At 37.6% G+C, this 21,172-nt stretch overlaps 1 long non-coding RNA gene across 1 annotated transcript; it reads right to left on the bottom strand.

The window, feature by feature from the left end:
- Positions 1 to 1,732: 1,732 nt before the first annotated feature.
- Positions 1,733 to 20,851, bottom strand: LOC114643183 (uncharacterized). The gene is made up of 2 exons (XR_003714698.2): positions 20,766 to 20,851; positions 1,733 to 2,062 (listed from the first exon to the last, which is right to left on the bottom strand). It is a non-coding gene; the product is annotated as an uncharacterized LOC114643183 (long non-coding RNA).
- Between the last annotated feature and the right edge of the window lie 321 nt (positions 20,852 to 21,172).

Here is a 21,172-nt window from a genome sequence, read left to right on the forward strand (position 1 = left end):
AAAAACAAAAGCTGAATTAAACAGAAGCAGTTGGACAGTATTTAAATATTTAATATGTATTCTTGACATTTACAGACCACAAGTAAGCAAGTTTATCAGAAAGGAAAGAATGAAAGAAAAGACATAGTATCCTATTTAAATTAGTTGCACAAAATACAAGCTGGATGAGAGGGTAAAGAGCACATTCGGAGAAGAAATATCTGAACAAGTTTTCAGGATAGTGGTGTCAGAATAAAAAGGAATGAAGAAAGAAATGCAGTCAGCAAGAAAAGCAGACAGGTGCAAAGGTGAGTTCAGTAAAATGAAAGACACATTCAGCAGGCAGCTTATGAGAATATTTTTAACAGCAAATACAGGTACTCAGAGACGTTCAGTAGGTATTGAACAACTACTGAAATTGCTGTAACTTACATTTAAGTTTTTTCTATCTAATTTACTATCTAAATTTTAGAAGCAAGGCCAAGGTTGATATTGGATTTTTGGAAGCATGGCTCCAGCATGCCTAAATTTGTAGGAGATGCCAGTTAAAGAACACAGAATAGCTTCTTGGAAGTGTATCCTCAAGTCTTTGATCATTCTAATTTGTAACTATTCCTTCAATGTTGCCTCTTTGTCTTTGTCCTTACTGCATCCCATCAATAACTGCAAATTATTTTAGTAAACTCTTCCCTTCTACACTTCTACTTCCATAGTTCTTAGGGTGATTCTCACATGTAGCTCTGAAAATTCAGTATTCACATAAATTCAAAGCATACACTGTATAGTCATATGACAGTCTCATAGTATCCTATATTATTATATTTTACTTAACCTAAAGACTGAGAGATTGTGGCGCTTAGAAAGTGGTGTGTGTTGTGTGTTGGTCAAGCATGCTAATAAGAATTTCATCATACTCTGCACATTTAACAATAAATCTGAATTAACTGATTACACTGCCTTGCATGATTTGTCAAATGAAAACCTTAGCTTTTTAAAGTGCCAACCTATTGGCCAACTGTAAGTAGTTATGAACATCATGATACCAATCAGAATCATCATTAAGCACTTTCTGTTGGATAGAATGTCCACATATAAAAAGAAAAATTTCAAATTAGGTAAAATAGTTAAACAATTATCCAGTTTCCTTGTAGTAATTGTTCTGTCTCTCTTTTATACTTTCTATACTTTTATTTAAATTTGCAGTCTTTCCTCCATCCAAACAATTAGAGAAAGTCACTGTATGGAACTCTTTGTTAAATTGACCCTGACTTCTGTCTGGAGAGCCCACTCCTGACAAAGGTAGTCCCTTAATTCTCAGTACTGCATAACACATCTGTTGCATCAAAACAGTTACACTACCTTCAAGAATAAGAGATTCTTTGTAAAGATTTTGTAAGGAAAGATCAAGCTGCTCAAAGGAAACAGCTGAAATAAATGAAACCAGGAGATGAAAGAAGGATTATTTTGTTTTTCAGATAAATGAAAAATGTAGTCCTCATAGTTTTCAGGTTTCACATGGAAGAATTAGATGATGATGGTCATGTGGACATCTGGCCTTTGATCCATCAATGTAAGGACTGCATGGTGCCTTGATCAGGTGGTGGTGGCGCAGATCGTCACCACAGAAAACCGGAAACAGAACAGCAGAGAAAGTGGGTCTTAGTACGGATCATGGAGCAATGATAAAAATGATAATTAAATGCATATACAGAATATCAGGTGTGATAGAAATAAAGACTCACAAAGTCTCACAAAGAGTTGGGGAATGACCCCGTATAATGTCCTGGGACAAAAATTAGTTTAAAAATGGCAAAAAAGGATCAAAAGTAAGAACATTTGACAGTTGAGACTTGAATACATTGGGTTTTTATACAAAATGGTGGCAGGAAATTAGGTTGACAGGAAATTACATCACAAGCAGATGGACGGAAGTGACATCATCATGGTGGAGCTGGAAGTGCCGTCTTCTCAGGAGAACCGGAAGTGACATCATCGCTGGAATACGAAGCCGGGATTATTGTGTGGAAGCCATTTTGAGTGACCGGAAATATGGATGGTGAGTTATTGTTTGTCTTCTTTAGTTCTGTTGATGAAGAGAGAGAGGCATTAGTACGTTTAATCAACCCTTATCCCTTGTAGTATCACTAATCTTAGAGCTTGTTGGCTGCCTCCTAAGCGCACGTGTGTGACATGAACCCCCCCCCTCAGCCCAGACCCACCAGGTCAGGCGTCCTGAGCCAAGAGGTCATAGATACGAGGCAGGGCATCAGCGTTGGAATGCAGAGAATCTCTACGATAAATGACCTGGAATCTGTAGGGTTGAAGATCTAGAAACCACCTAGTGACATGAGGATTCGACTCCAGATGCACAGCCATCCACTGCAAAGCAGCATGGTCCATGATCAAAGTGAACTCCCATCCCAAAAGGTAATATCTTAACTGAGTCACAGCCCACTTTATCGCCAGAGCCTCTCACTCCACTGCTGCATACCTGGGGCCTCATGTATAAATGGTGCGTACGCACAAAAATGTTGTGTACTCCCATTTCCACGCTCAAATTGCGATGTATAAAACCTAAACTTGGCGTAAAGCCACACACACTTTCACAGCAGCTAAATGCTTGGCGCACACAAGTTCTCCATTCGGTTTTGCAAACTGGCAGCACCCAGCGTCCAAACTATTCTAAATACCATAGCTGCTTTAGCGTTGTTTCTCTCAATGCGCCACTCAGACTATTTATCCCACTGTATCTGAGTGTGGAATCACAGCTCTACTGCTGCTGATCGGAAAGAGAATTATCAGTATACAGTATCAAGCACATGCTGCCTCAGCCATGCGCTATTTGAACTGCTCTCATACGACAAATGCTTCAGAGCCTTTCCTGTATGGACCTTGCGATTCAGAAACAGTTTCATCCCAAGAACTATAAATGCATTCAATCAGTCCATCAAGTGCTCCTTGTAAAACTGTTTGTACTTATTAGTACAATTACCTCACTGTAAACTTGCGATAGTTATAATATTGCACAACCTGAGCCACTTTATAAAGCGCGTATTTACATACTATGACGATATCATTTTTAAGATGAAATGCAGCAAAATATGTTTTTTACATTATACAGATAAAATGTTAACATCATTTAAATAGTCAAAATTGTTAATAATTTAACATGTGAGGACATGGTGTCGCAGCGCTAGCTAGTTCAGGGATTGTTCCTGCCTCGTGCTATATTATTGCTGGGGCTGGCGCGACACTGGAAGGATACATGGATAGAATAATTAAACATGTACTACGAACATATTTCAGTGTTCCTTAAAAGTTTTGAAGAATTGGCATTCTAAGTTACAGATGGTTTAACATGTTACAGAGCTGATTGTGTGGCGATTGGTTACTTGGAGAAAGTAAAGGAAGGACAGGAATTGGAGGTTAGTACGTTTGAAAGAGACAGTACTGCTGCAATAAATTATTTCATCAAAGGTCGTGCACGGTGCAGCAAGCATCTTGCAGGAAGCAGGAACAATCTCTGGACAGGGCGCCAGCTCGTCACTATCACTGCGCCACCGTGTTCCCGTGTTCAATAACATGCTTTCAATCATGAAAATGATATCAAGTATGCATCTCAGTATTTAAATTATTCAGAGAGCTGTAATATCACGAATGCAATGGATTCTGTGTCCTTTCAGAGGAAGAGAAAGCCCGTTTAAGAAGCACGTAGTGAATCACACACATAGAGCACATAGAAGAACACAAACAAAACAAAACATTTAATGTGCTACTTTAGTTACGATGGTATTTGAGAAACAAGTAAATTAAATGATTTAAAGATGAAGTTTATGATGTTCTACTTTAATGACCAAATAAACTATGTGATTAAAGTGGAATTTTTGAGATTAAACTTGACATTTCAAGCTTTTTTCTCACTGTGTCCCTATTTTTTTTCTTTTCTCTGTACTCTAATAAGCTTTCATGTAACACTCAGATAGTGGGCTAAGACTTGCCTTTTCACAGCGACTTTGATATCTGACAACTTCTTTTTTAGTTGTTAGTTGTGCGACTTTGTGAAGCTGAGCTTTCGCGTTTCTCCAATACTCTATATCACTCGATCAACTTCCTTTACCACTGTTTAAACCAACAAATAGTACGTTTTTCCTTGCCTCCACTTGGTATTCGCTGAAATTCTTCTATTTTCCCATGTGGTTTTGCCATTGCCTTTTCACAGAATGCTGAGCTTAAGGGCTATTTATATTGATTTGCATATTCAAAGAGGCATAATTCTGGGAGGAGTTGAGGTGGGGCAGCAGGTGCATGCACGTGCATTACTTTTCACGCTGACTGGGATTTATGGAGCAGAAGAACGTGGAAGTTGACGTTCGCACAGATTTATGCATCTGGATTTTTTTGTGCATACGCACGTTTCCGCTTTTGTCTGTACGTCATGTTTTAGTGTGAATTCTATGCACGCCGTTATGCATGATGCCCCTGGTCTCTCTATCTTGCAGTTCCCAACTAAGGTACATAACGGAGTATTCAGCACCATCGATGCACTGGCTCAACATGGCTCCCAGTCCTGTGTCCGATGCATCAGTCTGGAGAATAAAAGAGAAAGCAAAAGTAGGTGTTTTCAACAGGGGTACTGATGTAAGGGCAGTCTTCAAGTCACAAAATGTAGATTCAATCTTATCGTCCCAAACAACTTTTAAGGGTGCCCTTTTCTTTGTTAGGTTAGTTAAGGGCGAAGCTCTCTCAGAAAAATGAGGTACAAACTGTGGTAATAACCAGCTAGTCCTATGAAAGCCTGTACCTGCTGCTTATTTATTGGACAGGGCCAATTGAGAATGTCATCAATTTTGGAACACTTCGGCTTAACTGTACCCCTTCGCACAAGGTAGCCCAAATATTTGGACTTCTTTCAACCCAAAGAAACATTTCTTCGGATTAATTCGAAGACCATCTTGTGTTAATTGCTGGTTCAAATCCCATAAAATGCCAAAAGGGACTCTGCTCTGTTGGGCCCTTGAGCAAGGCCCTTAACCTGCAATTGCTAAGTGCTTTGAGTAGTGAGAAAGCGCTATATAAATGCAAAGAATTATTATTATTATTATTTAGAACAGCTGTAACCTGTGATATATGTTCCTTTCAGGTGCCGGAATAGATAACTATGTCATCCAAGTAGGTGGCACTATAGGAATTGTGGTGCCTTAATAGTGTATCTACCAGATGCTGGAAGGTCGCTTGTGCCCCGTGCAAACCAAATGGAAGGACCATATATTGCCAGTTTCCACTAGGGTACTAAAAACGTTTTTTTCCTTGGCAGAATCCATTAAGGGAATTTGCCAGTACCCTTTTGTCATGTCAAGGGTAGTTAGGAATTGAGCATTACCTAGCCATTCAAGAAGATCATGAACTTGAGGCATCGGATATGCATCAAACTTGGAGACCTGATTGAGATGATGAAAGTCGTTACAAAACCTCCACAACTTGTCTGGTTTTAGAACTAAGACAATAGGACTGGACCAGGGGCTGTAGCTGTCCTCAATTACCTCTTGATCCAACATACGTCTAATTTCCACTCCACTTCCGCTTTCTTTCCCTCGGGAAGCGAGTATGGGCGTTCTCTGACAATGACTCCTGGGTCAGTAATGATGTCATGTTCAATCAGGGCAGATGAAAAATGCTGTCCTACTGATCTGATTAATATGTGATTTAAAATTTAGGTCAGAGTCAATAATCACCCCTAAATTCTTTACCTCTGCCTTGACTTTTAAGCCTAATGGATCAAGTTTATTTCTAATATCCTCATTATATCCATTTTTGCCAATCACTAAGATTTCTGTTTTTTCATCAACACAACCCTCAGCAACCTTCAGGGCAAGGTTATTATAGTTAATGAAAACTAAAATCAAAACTGAAACTATTATTAAAAAAACATTTTCGTAAACTGAAATAAAATAATTAACAAAACTGAAATGAAAAACTAAAACTAAATGAAACTATTGAAGTAGCTGGAAAGACTAACTGAAATAAAATAATAATTTACTGAACATAATTTTAGTTTTCATTTTTGAATTAATTTTCTTGCTGTTAGTTTTTAACCCTTATAACATTTAACTGTAAAACTGAAAGCCATCCTCCAGTGAACAGCGGCTGGTGAAGGAAGGTGGCTGTTCACACAGCATTTGCAGTGACAGAGCAAGCTGAATAAGCGGGTAAAGCATATGGAATAGAAAGAGATTTACGTGTCGCCTTTCTTTGCACTTGTTGTAAATCAAGATGCAATTCAAATGCCTGAAATCAGAATGTGCTGCTCAACAAAACCTTTACTGTATGGACAGAAAAAATCACGAGTGAGTAACGTTTCAGTTTATTTCTCAGATGCCTGCCACTTCGCACTCGAAGCATACAAAGAATAGAGAAAGTATAGTAATCATTAAAAAAATTCCACCTCGACATTTTGATGAATCTTGACGTTTATGCTCCCCGAGTCCAAAAATATCATTTTTTGGAATTATGTCTGTGTGTGTGTGTGTGTGTGTGTGTGTGTGTGTGTGTGTGTGTGTGTGTGTGCGTGTGTGTGTGTGTGTGTGTGTGTGTATAAACACGATATATCAAAAAAAGCAACTAGATAGATGGATGAAATTTGGCAAGTAAGGTCAGAAAAAGTATAGAAATAAAAACTAATATAAAAAGGCAAAACTATAATAACCTTTCTTCAGGGTCGTGTCATGGAAGGTCTCCAACATCACATTAGGATTGTCAGTCGCACATCCTCAACACAAGCATTCTGGAGGGTAGTGTGCTGAGTGACCCTTTGTACTCCTTGTTTGTCTCCGACACTGTGGCCAGATACAACTCTATCTCCACCATTAAGTTTGCTGGTGATTCCACGATCATAGATCTGATTACCAACAATGATGAGAAGGTTTAGACAGAAAAAGAAATCAGACCACACTGCTCTTGAAGAGTGACCAACTTTAAATTTCTTGGTGTGAACAATATATTTCATCTCTTGTCAAGAAGGTGCACCAGCACCTCTCTTCATATGAAAATCTACAGGTGCATAGTAGAGCAGAGGGTGACAAAAGGGACAGAGAATATTATTGGCACCCAGCTGCCTTCTGTTCAGGACATACCCAACACTATATGCCTTAAGAAGGTGAACAGTATAAATACAGACTTCAGCCATCCTGCAAAGCTACTTTTCTCACTCCTCCCTTCTGGCAAACGGCACAGGGCAATTGGTACTTTCATCAATAGATTCAGGGACAGTTTCTACTCACAAGTCATAAGCTCAGTGCATAGTCAAATACAACAGAAAATATCATAATCTAAAGCCTATCTAAAAGCATCATCATTTTTATTTGTATCTGTTACAGGATAACAAAATCATGAAATAAATACAATATAACAATAAAAGCTTTCTGTCTTGCCTATAGTTTTAAAAAATGTAGCTGACATCCGGTTCATTACATTTCTATATGCCATACAGATTACACACAGGCGTTTGGCACCCCTCAACCAATGCATTCACTCCTTAACAGCCAATATAATCACTACAAGCTCCCTATTTCAAACGTCATTATTTTGCTTAATAATGGTTAGATTTTTAGGAAGTAAGTGCACATGGGTGTACTTTTCTAGTATCAGTAAAATTTTGACATGAAACAGCTCCAACACTAGACACTGGAGGTGTCAACATCCTCCATAAAAGGAGAAATGTACTCTGGAGGTTTTAGGATGGATGCCCTACTAAAAACAAAGAACATAAATAAGCTTTGAGCTTCTTTTGACCAAATCAACTTTTTTCTTGGTTTTAACCATTATAGGAACTATGATGATACTAAAGTTTCTGATTAAATGACTATAATAATTTGAGAAGCCCACACATCATTGAACCTGTTTGAAAGAATTTGCTTCCTTCCATTCCTGAATGGCCTTTACTTTAGTTTTATTATTGTTCAGACCTAACTGAGAAATTTGACAATTCATAAAAAGTACAAAGGTCCTAAGAAATTCCCAATTTTCATGTTTTGCAAACAAATGATTTGCTACATAAATGTGACAAAATTTGTGTTTACATGACCAATGTGAGCCTCAAACTTGTTTGAAAATACTAAAATGTCATCAATATAAACCAGAACGTACAGTAGATGGCCAGCATATCAAACTGCAGTACTCTCGGAAGTGATTCATAGATTAAATCAGAAGATGCTACTAAAAGACAATGTTCCTCCAGACAAATGAATGTTAAATGTAAATATGAGCAACAAAGAGTGATTTTTTTATATGTAAATACCTTTTAAATACTACAGTTTTACTGTCAGCAAAGATACTGTATATGGACTAGCAGAAACACATAATTCATATTTTGTGGTATAGTCTAAACAATTATTCATTGCTTGTTCCTCAAAAGCATGCTACTTAGGCGCAGCTTAAGAATACATCACCATTTCTGTCTACTTTATTACCAAGTCTCCACTGTTTTGTAACTGAAATCATTAGACAGGCCTAACTTAAACTTCCAAATTGTCTCCTGAAAAGTTCTCAGTAAACTTAAGTTTGATTTTCACAATCCATTTTGGTCTAAAAAAAAAGAAAAGTACTTGCTTTTACCTGTTACTGTATCATAGCTAGGTCTAATGTCTATGAATCCAAAAACTAAAGCCATATTCTGAAAGCCATCACAATATTAATGTGAAAACCTAATTCCCTGCAGTGATATGCAGAAATGATATCTACTTTAACTGGTGGAATTAATGCACTAGCAATGGAGAATGGAATGGCTTCATAATGGGAACCCTTAAAAGGACTCCACCAGGATGGTTTAGAAAAAAGTCCACAAAAATCTCTTGTTGTGTAGGTAATAAATAAAAATGCAGTCTTTATTTTATGTAGTGCCATCATCAGCATGCACCAGATAATGTTTCTTTTTAGGACTTCCAAGTTCTGAAAACTGTATTCATCACAAAAAACTGCATTGAGCTGGGACAAGACACAAGGAGGCACATGTAAAAATAAAACAAAGATTTATTGTCTTCACCTGTGGGACACGTCTTCCCTGTGTCCCACAGGCACAGCACAGACCCACAAAGCACAAAACAACAACAAAAGGCACACTATTCTTCTTCCACCACTCCTCCCAGGCAACCTCGTCCTCCTCCTCCCGACTTAGGCTGCACTTCCGGGTGTGGCAAAAACACTGCCCATAAGGGCTCAGGAGTCCCAGCTGCAGCACCCCCTGGTGGTGCCTGTGGGACCCAACAGGGCTGCACCCAACTCCAATTTCCATGGAGCTCTGTGGGAAACTGAGGCACTGCTCCAACCCAGCAGGGCTGCCATCTAGCGTCCAGGGGGAGGTATTGCACAGTCCACTCCCCCTGAACATATAGTGAAGGGGTCTGCCACAACTGCATATTCATTTTTCCAAATTTCATGTCACACTGAGATTTTTTCCTCTTCTGTTGCTACTTAGCTTTAAACACACAACCTTTTTTTTTGGATAATTTCTGTGTCAATCTGTGCAATTGAACTATATTGAAAACATCAATTTAATATGCATTTTCTGAAGTTGTAGGTTATTCTGCATTAACTAAACAGTAGCATTTTAACTATTGAAAAATTGTGTATTGAAAGATTTATATCAAAGTGTAATGAACTGGTGCAGATACAGGTACAGCTATAAAGTTTCCATTAAGGTCAAGGTAAACATGCCAAAAGCATAGTATAAGTAATAATGAAAAATTACAGTACTTAGATTTGTTCCCACTAGGTAATATTATACTAGATGAGAACATTTAATTTTTCAATATGTTCCTGTAATTTCCCTATTGACTTCAGGGTTATTATTTCAATCAATACAAAAGAAGGCAGATTTTCAACTACAAATATGTGAAAAACCCATTAATACTGATGAATTTCTTATTTTATTAAACACAACATATGTTACTGAATATCATAACAGTAGAGAATACAAATATTGGTAGTAATAAATAAAAGCTCTAAAGGGAAATTGTATCTGTATTCTCAGTGTTATAATATAATAAATACATGAAATTTGATCAAAAGTTTTTACTGTTTACATTGCTTGAGGTTCTCTAAACAAACAGATGTAATAAATCTATTGAGAACACATTTTCTAGCTTAAATGTCATTTGTTTCAGTAAAAACATGACTATTAAAATTCAATTTCCCTTAAATCAAAAGATATTAAAACAAACGTAAAAAAACAGCCTTTTGATGTTTTATGACTAACATTGCAAGTCATTTTAAAATCAGAGCATTTTTTTTGTTTCATTATGTCAGGTTCAAATGATTTTTGTGGTGTGATTTTATTTCTTATGCAATATTGTCGTAATTTTTCCCTAATAATTACACAAGAAGAACCAATAAGAGGGAAAAAGTGACACCACTTTCATCAAAGTTTTCTTCCATAATCATTAGATGCTGGAAGCAATTGGAGGAGTATTCCATGTGTGGCCAGTCATTTTCATTGCATTTAAATTTTATTTCTGCATTGCTGCTTTTGCTTTTTGATATCTTGCTTTCCACAGGTCACATAGAAAACATACTCTTATTATTGTAGGAGGTCTTTAACTTGCTTTGCCCTCAACTATGTGCCTGTGCAATAGCCGGGATCATCTTACTGTTTTAAAAAAACCCTGTGCCATTTTTGAGAAAAAAATGGTAAGTCGGCTTAGCAGCTCCTTGTATGTTGTGAATGAATATGTCAGACTTTATTGAACTTTAAGTAGACAGTCTGTGCACAGGATAAAAATATCTTATATTGTGTAAGGTACATTTCCATGACATTCACAAAATGGGATTCACGTTTTCATAGTATGTGAATACCTCCACGGTTCTTTGTATTATTTTTAGCCAGAAGGCTTCGCAGTCTGTCATCTAAACTAAGAATGAAGCTTATTTCACCCACAATGTCTTGCCATATTGTTTTTCACAAGGTTCCTTCTAAATCAGAATTCAAATGTAAGCAGAAAACCAATCTTTATCCTTAATTTTTAACAAAACATATTTCTGAAAAATACAAAACAGCAAACGTATTATATGATGAGGCCCACTTTCTAGGTAAGCAACTGCAAAGGTCCCATGTTCAGTGAGGAGGCCTCATCATACGTGGAGAGAATCATGTTTCAGTACTTATGCAGCACTGTGCCAGTGTATTACACTGAGAATAGCAGAAAACTTAAGCTATGATGGATGTATTGTGTGTCAGAGAAGACAGACATACCTACAGGATGTACAGGTAACAATTCAATTACCCTATAAGTCACCATGACAGTGAATAAAAATGCGAGCATGGATGATACGTTCTGATAGTAATTTCTTTCAACACAAAACAAGTGAGAACTCAAACTAAAAGAAGAAGAAATTCAAGGGGCAGTGTGTTGGTGGGTACAAATAGGCTCAAACACAGGAAGCAAAGGGTTATGATGAGGAGAACCTTTTCAAAGTTAAGTGAGATTTAAAGTGGTGTTTCTTTTGGATCAATGCTGGGGCTGCTGCTGTTTTTAATTTACATACTGTAAATTATCTAAACAAGTCCTCCACCTGAATAAAAGCATAAGTGTCTGTCTGTCTGTCCACCGAGTCGCTAAGTTTCTGTCATTCTAAATGATGGCACATTACATTTTTATAAAATGTATTGCATTTGTCATTCCAGTAGATGACACATCACAAAATTTAACATTGCTTTTATAAATCACAAACCAGATGGCATATAACAGAAACATGTGCATTGCATGGTGCACTGCAAACGTTAACATTGAGATCTACGTTAATTACTTGGATAATTACAGGTAGCACAGCTAGTATAACCAATAAGCTGCTTAACTTTCAAGATGATACCAAACTAAGTGGAAGGGCAATTAATGTAGACTCAGCTAAGCTGTTTCAGAGGGCCCTGGACATCATACAGGGTTGGACAGGTTTGACTAATTGGGTGTTATGTTATACAGTATATGTCATGGTTTGTAGGGTACAAGTCAAAGGAGATTAACTTAAGTTTTCACTAATCCATGAAAATGTCATTATGATTAAGATTGATAACACACTGGTGAGGCCTCATCTGGACTACTGCATGCAGTTTTGGTCTTTGGGCAGCACAACAGACACAGTAGCGCTAGAGAAAAGGTAAATAGGCCGATTCCAGGACTAAGAGGTATGAGCTATGAGGAGAGGCTGAAAGAGCTGAACCTGAGCAGATAAAGCAAACAGAGATTAAGAGAGGACATGATTGAAGTGTTTAAAAGTATGAAGGGAATTAGTACAGTGGATCAAGACTGTTATTAAACAAGAACAAAGGGACACAGTTAGAAACGTTTTAATGGCAGATTTCACATGTAGGTTTGAAAGTTTTTCTTCTCACAAAGGACTATAAACACATGGAACAAATTACCAAGTAACGTGATGGAGAGTAAATTTAAATATCAACATGATGTTATTTTGAATAGAGCTTATTGGGCTGAATGACTTTTTTTTTACTTCTCTTTATAGCTCTCCTAATGTTCTGCAACTAAATGTGACAATTTACTACAAACAGCAAGGAGATAAAACATTTAGATTTAACAACAACACAATAAATAGTAAATGGAACTAATCCATGAAAATGTCAATTTGGCGGATTCCTTAGGACCACTGCCTGTGTTGGAGGGGTTATTTTATATAATGATGTATAACTGTGTATTTATGTAATGATGCAATTTACCTTGAAGAATCTAGAAGTCAAACATTTTGTCACAATAAAAACATTGAGGTCAAAACTAAAGAATATCATATTTGTGCATGGCTCTATGATGCTTTATTCCAAATATTTTATAAGTTACTTTCTTATTAGGAGTGGTTCCTATAACTTCACACTTTCATTTTTGTGAAGATGATAACCAGTGATAGTAAAGTTTAATTGAATCCCCTGTTTTATTGCATTTCACATTATCTAGGCCTCAGTTCACTTTCATTGTGTGTATTTTAGCCACTTCATCCTACACAGAGATATGAGCAAGCCACAGCTTATCCAAGAAACAACTGGCACAGGCATAGTAAGCGCTTGCCCAGAAAGAAAGGATCAAGCAGTCTGTAGGGCACACATAAATTAATTCACACAGACACACTATAATCATGCTTACAGCAAGTTTTTGGAATATGAAATAATTGTGGAGTCTTTAGAGAAGGCCCTGGCACCCGAAAGGCATAATGCAAACTTATGACCTGCAAAGTCACTATTGTACTGTGTTTAATTTTTCATTGCTAATTACATAACATTCTTTTGGTGCTGAATGTAGATAAAAACTTATAAAGTGATTGATTATACTGTATAGACTTATAACATTTCTGAGGACTCACCAAACAGCACACAAACTTTCCAAATACCTTTTCTTTCTCTGTAAGATGGAGATGGCCTTGATGGCTGGACAAACCACAGATAAAAAAGAAGTCACTCTCTCTAGTTGTTATTCAGAGTCCTATTCTTATTTTTATCCTATTAATTCCAAGAAGTCCTTACAAACAAACCAGTTCACAAAGGGGAACTTCAAGTCTTTTCTAGTCCACTATAACCTCTTCTTCTTCCCCAGTTTGACAGTGATGGGACCCCTTTAACAATGAAGAATTCTTCTCTTTTAAAGCGTTGAAGGTGACTGGCACTTCTGAGTACTTTTCAAATGGTATGCCAGAAATCAACTGACCAGAAGTGGTCCTCGATATTTTTGTAGAGACCTTTTTTTGGATTGGTAACCTCCTGAGTAGTTACATTGACCTCACTGGGCATGTCCTCCATGAAATAAAAGTTAATCACAATGAGAGCAGAGAGCATGACTACAGTATCCATACATTTAGGTGTCATGGCTGCAGATTCTGGGCAAGTGAATTCAGTTTAACATCAGGATATGATTTGGCTGGACTTCTAACATTCATTGAAAGGTCAGCACTAGCACAGCACTATTCCGGCTACCAGATGTACAGACAAACTTATTTAATTGCATCTTTCCAAAAGAATAACTGTCTATATATTTGGGGCATGAAAAATAAAAAAAATTGTTGATACATTTTTTATTTGTCGATTTTAATTAATATTATGATAACTTACATGCCCTGCGCAGTGCTGAGAGTGTGCTTTATGCAAATGAAGGACACTGATTGATGGACCAAACAGCAGCACAGCCAATACGATGGTTGGATGACTGAGGACAGGGCGGTGTCTTAGACAGGAAAAAATATGTTCATGTAACATAGAAAAAGAAAGTTCAGCTGAGCTTAAAGAAGATGTAAGCCCAGTGGCAAGCGCTGCTTTTTGCTGTTGACTACTGACTCTCATCTTAGTTATCCATTTGGCTATGTCAACCCGCAGCTCCCAGTCATATCGCTGAAACCAAACCCCTATCCTATCCCTGCTTTTTGGTCGTGGTACTTAAAACAATAAGGGAGCAAGGATCAGAAAAGAAAGCATATAGAACAGATAGGGCTACTGCAGTGTAAATTCTCATTCATCCATTTAACACATTACTGGAACATCAGAAGAGGGAATAGAAACAGCAGTATTCGTTGTTTTCTTTTGTGTGAATTATTCAATGTTTATATATTAGGTATGGAGTAAAATGCATCCTGGCCCTTTTTCCTATTTTAAGTTTGTATTTTTGCCTAACTGGCTATGCTTCCTAATTACAATAATAGATATTCAACATATAGTGCATTCATTCTGAATTAACAATTAATAAATACAGTACCAGCCTTGGGGTTGGGAAGACAGAGAAATGGATTTAGCATTCTAAACACTTCTTCAGCAGCTGAACCTGCTGCCGCCTTCCAGGGCTGCTCCTACACGCACCCCTGACTGCTTCGTCCCAATACCTGTGTGCACATCCTGCCAGCTCACCTGAGCCCGTTTGAGGGTCACCAATGGCCAAATACCCAGTATGGTGTTTAGCAGTGGTGATACACAGTCAAAGTGCTCTGTAAGTGCTGTGTCTGTGTGGCTATCTTAGCAGCTTCTGCAAGCGGATTTAACAGCTGGTTTCTCCACATAGCCTCACCACTCGTGACTGCCGGCAGCCACCTGAGGAGCATGTCCCTCTCAGGTCTAGATTGTCTTGGTGAAATTTGAATCTATTAAGACTACTGGAGGAAGTCAAACATTCAACCATATTACTTTGTGAGCAGAGGTTAGTCACAAGATTACAAGGAAATGGGCTATCAGGGAAACTAGGCATAAGAAATTTATAGCTATAAAAAGACAGATAGGAAAAGAAATACAACTACAGTAGAGATCAATACAACTACAGTAGAGATCATTGACCCTTTTGTGTCACAACTACAAAATTTAAGCAAGGGTGTTGGCCAGCAGAATAAATGTAATAATTAATCAGGGCCAAGTGTGTGCAATCCCAGGAAGAAATACATATAAATTGTGCGTGCATGTGTATAGTACAAGATACAAGAAAACTGAGAGAAAAAATAATGGACTTCAGCATTTGTAAACACAGACAAGGTCTGTGGTAACATAAGGCATATTGTGTATATAATTGGAAGACTCTAGAGTGAAAATCAAAGACTGGGTACAAGCAGTTAATCAAAAATGGAAAGTAAAACAGGTGTTAACAGCATAATGAAAGCAAAAAAAAGAAGAAATGATGTAAGATAAGAGTGCCTATTACCAGCTTAAACCCTTTTGTGTTGCATTGAACCATTAGCAAACAAAAAATAAACAAAAAAAAAAAAATCAAAAAGTACACAGACTGGAAATCCTAGGAAATGGAGGGCATAAAGCCAAAGTTCTTTGTTATATGAACAAAACAACAATTCTTATCCGAGATAGGAAGGAGAAGGGACAACTGATAATATACACCAAAGCTTTTGGCAACATTTCAGAATAAATTAAATATTAATAAAACCGATTGTTTGTATTAAAGTAGGTTGGTAGGAATAAACCACAAAGTTGGGTAAGAATAAAGGCAATAATTAAACTTTTAAAAATTATATACAGAGTGCAGAGACAGGAAAAACAACAGTTGGAAATGTTTAAAATCTGTAAGCAGAGAAAACTGGCTTACAGGCCAGTACATTTTTGCCTTAACATTCAGGAAAGTTTGTTAACTAAGAAGAATGGTAATAAACTTATGGAATGGAATATAATTAAGGGCTTTGTTAATAGGGACACTTAAGAACAAAATGTTTAACTTTGTTACTTTGTTACTATGGATGGAGAAAACGTTTAAAGTAACAGCTGTTTGTGGAAATACTGAACAAATAATATTATGTATTTTTGGGCCAAACTGGTAAGGAAGGCAGGCTCTATTGTTAGCATGGAGCTGGACAGTTTGACATCTGTGACAGAGCGACGGGCGCTCAGCAGGCTCCTATCAATTATGGAGAATCCACTGCATCCACTAAACAGTGTCATCTCCAGACAGAAGAGCAGCTTCAGCGACAGACTGCTGTCAATGTCCTGCTCCACTGACAGACCGAGAAGATTGTTCCTCCCCCAAACTATGCGACTCTTCAATTCCACCCGGGGGGTAAACGTTAACATTTAACATTATACAAAGTTATTGTCTGTTTTTTTTTTTTATCTGCATTATTATCATTCTTTAATTTAATATTGTTTATTGTATCAGTATGCTGCTGCTGGAGAATGTGAATTTCCCATTGGGATTAATAAAGTATCTATCTATCTATCTATCTATCTATCTATCTATCTATCTATCTATCTATCTATCTATCTATCTATCTATCTATCTATCTATCTATCTATCTATCTATCTATCTATCTATCTATCTATCTATCTATCTATCTATCTATCTACCTACCTTGGATGCAGTGTTTATCCAGGTTTGGCCAAAGGGTGGTATGGGACTTGGTATATCAGCCTAAGTTAACAGCCATGGCCACCCTGTTACAGAAGGAAAAGACTGATTACACACTAGGGTACAACCTTTGATACCAAACCACTGTTCTTTAACAATGATTACAATTATATTTCTAGGTGGCAGCAAGACTTGCTCGTAGCAGCAATAGATATTCATAATATGCTTGTCTTTATGTCAAGAGAATTTAACTATATTTAATGACATCTCTTTACAGATCAAAATTTAGGATAAATCTGGTGTCTTTTACGATGATGTTAAAAACTGTGATTGCTTAGTTGTTCTGAGAAAACAAAATGGAGGAAAACCACAAAAGAAATGCTTGAAACTGTCTATTTAACTAGGACATCCTGACATTTGTACCAGTACACTTGAATTAGAAATAGAGATCATATGTAACATTTAACTTTATATTTTTTGTTCTCTGGTAACAGTTTGCCTATAAGAAATCTTCTGAGCACATCTCTCCAGTTTTGATGTCACTACATTGGTTACCTGTGTCATTTAGAATACTGCTTATGGTTTAAAAAGCCTTAAATAATCTTGCTCCGTACCATATTTTGGAATGCCTGTCACCTTACACTCCCAAGTCGTAACCTTAGATCTTCAAATGAGTGTCTGCTTATAATTCCAAGAGTGAAACTTAAAAGAAGTGGTGAGGCGGCCTTCTGCTGTTATGCACCTAAAATCTGGAACATTTTACCGATAGAAATTCACCAGGCTAATATGGTGGAGCATTTTAAAAACGCTACTATAAACCTATTATTTTAACATGGCTTTCTCATGGCTATATTTTAGTCTATTCCTATAAGCTATATCCATCCATCCATTATCCAACCCGCTATATCCTAACTACAGGGTCATGGGGGTCTGCTGGAGCCAATCCCAGCCAACACAGGGCGCAAGGCAAGAAACAAACCCCGGGCAGGGCGCCAGCCCACCACAGGGCACACACACACACACGGACAATTTAGAATCGCCAATGCACCTAACCTGCATGTCTTTGGACTGTGGGAGGAAACCAGAGCACCAGGAGAAAACCCACGCAGACACGGGGAGAACATGCAAACTCCACACAGGGAGGACCTGGGAAGTGAACCAGGGTCTCCTAACTGCGAGGCAGCAGCGCTACCCACTGCGCCACCATGCCGCTCCTATAAGCTATATGTGCATTGAATTATTATTTTCATCAAGGCTCTTTCTAATGCTTTGTAGCAAATGCCATATGTGGTTTTATGTGAACCTTCCTAAGAAATGGCTTCTTTCTTGCTACCCTCCCATAGAGGCCTGTTTCATGGAGAGTTCTTGAAATTGTGGCCCCATGTACCTTTACTCCACTTTGAACAAAAGATCACTGCAGACTTCTCAGAGTGACAGTTGGATTTTTAGTAGCCTCCCTCACCAGTTGACGTCGTCCTCTGATGTTTAGTTTTGAAGGACTGTTCTAGTCTGGGTGCTGTGAAGAACCTTCCTTCCAATTTCTGATGATGGATCCAACAGTGCTTAATGGGACATTCCAACTCTTCAATACTTTTTTTGTAGCCAATATCTGCCTTGTACATTTCAATGAATTTGTTTCTCACATCAGCAGAATGCTCCTTTATCTATGACTATGTAAAACTATGGCCCTTACAAAGGGTGCTTTTTATATCCAGAGAGAAATAAAGGACTCACAAGTAGTACATAATTATGATTAATTATGGTCAAATGACAGTCATCTTTGTATCATTTGTGATTCATTTGTCATTTGTGTAAACCTGGAGCTTCCAAAATACAGAGGTTTAAATAGTGCAAACACTAACTTTTGAGTTTTTCTTCGTCAGTTAAATATCTATTGAAAATGGTTTATTTAGATTTTGGAAATGAATTGGTACAGCGTAAGACATCACATTAAAATACTGAATTGATAAATATGTGTACAAATATTTTGTCATGTTGAAAATGATGACATTCAAGGCCAGTGCAAGACAATTGCATGTCACTGTATATAGTGCTTTTCTCACCCCTCAAAGTGCTTCACAAACTAAGCCACCACTTCAGCCACCGCTAATGTGTAGCATCCATCTAGATGATGTGATAGCAGCCATTTTTGTGCCAGTACACTCACCGTACATTGCTGTTAGGGTGCGAAGGTATGAATAATGAGCCAGTCAGAGACAGGGAATGATTAGGGAGTCAGAATGACTTCCTCATGGTGGGCAATTTAGGAAGGACATAAAGATATACCCCCATTGTTTGCGAAGTACGCCCATGCATCTTGTAAGACCACAGGGAGTCAGAATCTCGATTTTACATCTCACCCAAAGGATGCCGCAGTTTTTACAGCACAGTGGGGCAATGAGATCCACACATAGACCACAGTGTATGCGCCCCCTGCTGAGCACGCCAACACCTCTTCCAGCAGCAACCCAAGCTTTTCCTGGTTGGTTTATCATCAAAGAACTGGCTGGGCCCGAACATGTTTAGCTTCTGGTGATTTACCTGTTGTGAAGTGCATGTGGTTTGGTGTGGTTAACAAGGGTCCATGAGGAAGTGAAATTATGAAGTAGCCTAAAGAGGTTCTTGGCTAACATAAGACTCCTAGAAAAGTATCTGGCAATAAGAAGATGTGTCTGCTAGAATGACATATAAATGGGTACTCGTGTCCGGAGTAAACAGATTACAGAACCAAAAGGTGAAATGAAATAAGAGAGAGGAAAATTGACATGGGCTAATTGTTTTGTTGTTGATAAAATACTTATTGTATAGTCAGGCTATTGTGAGAATCTCAGACGTAACAAAATGCATATGGAACTTCACTGACCAGCGCAGAGGAGGCCAGCCCTACTTATTCAGAACTACTACTTGCTGGCTTCTGCCCTAGCAGGCCCCAGGCGTAGCAGGTGAGCTACCTAAATATTCTGAAAGTTGCAAAATATGTCAAAATCCCCACAAGAGGGAGGTAAATCTCTAATTAGTACACAGAGGTGTAAACAAACAATCTTTATAAATGAAGCGTGTATTAACAAAAGTAGACAATGTGAAACTGCTTAGAAGAGTAAAAAAGAGGGAACCAGGAGTTTCCTAAAGGACAATCCAAATGCAAGTAAGTCGCAAAATTCTAATACAGAAACAGATTCCAATAACAAAAGCAAAATGATCACAAAATCAGATAAAAACTACCCAATCATTTCAAATGCAATGGTCTCCTAATTTGAGGTGAGTCTACTCTGGCCTAAATAGCCCAAGGGAGAGCTCAGGGTTGGTGACATAAGGGTGACATCACCTCCAGAAGCTCCACCCATAAAACACATTTAAAAAGACAGTACATAATTACACACACCACCAAAAATATGAAAAATACTGCAATATTTTAATGACAAGAAAAATAATATACATTAATTTAAACTGAAACATAACACAGGCCTTATTTGAAAGACTTTTTTTTTATATTCTGCTGATCCTCCTGGTGTATGCAGGTGTTATAAACTAGAGTGAAATCTGTAAAAAAAAAAGGATGTGAGGCCTCCAAAAGCCTACACAAACCAAACCTCCTCCTATGTCTGCCTGGATTAGGCTCTCCCCAGATGAGTTTGACATCTAACCCAACAGGTCTGCTTCAGTCCTAACTGGCCCCAAAGGAGTTTAAAGCCTGAAAAATATACTTAAATGTTCCAAAAATCAAAAGTGCCTCTCAAGGAAAGGAAATCCTGAAAACCTTTATTTGAAGTGACCAACTAAATGAGAAATCTTTGTAAATAAAGAAAAAATAATTGGAAAAGCAAAAATGTCATAAAGGCTTCAAAAGAAGCAAAAAGGACTTGCCTAAAAAGCAAAACACTACAAGTAGTACCAATACACAATCCAAAGAATAATCCAGTGAAAGGGCAAAAAATAATCAAAAAATCCAGAAAGTCCAAAAGAAACACAGTACTTACAATAACTCCAATAGACTTTAATGTGCCATGTCTGAGCTTTCCTTTGGTTTTGCTCTAAACAGCCAGAGGGTGATGTCATGGTTGCCCCCCCTGTTGGGGTCCCACCTGCCAAAAACAAAGGACATAAGACCATTTAAAAGAAAATAATATAATAATAAACATAACAGAAAATACATAAAAGTAACAACACAAACACATTTAATACCATAACAGCAGGTATATCTAAGACACACATTTTGAAAAAATATAACTAAGAAAATTACAGCTTTTGTTCATCTGGTGCCAGTAAATGGTACAGTGAGAACATCTGCTTGCTATACTGCTGCATTCTCAAATATTTCAAAATGTTTTATACACTTGTCAGCAGCTGGGGAATTGTGAAATCAGAATTAGCAGCATAAGAATAG

Source organism: Erpetoichthys calabaricus, chromosome 1, assembly GCF_900747795.2.
Source record: "Erpetoichthys calabaricus chromosome 1, fErpCal1.3, whole genome shotgun sequence".
Lineage (NCBI taxonomy): Eukaryota > Metazoa > Chordata > Cladistia > Polypteriformes > Polypteridae > Erpetoichthys > Erpetoichthys calabaricus.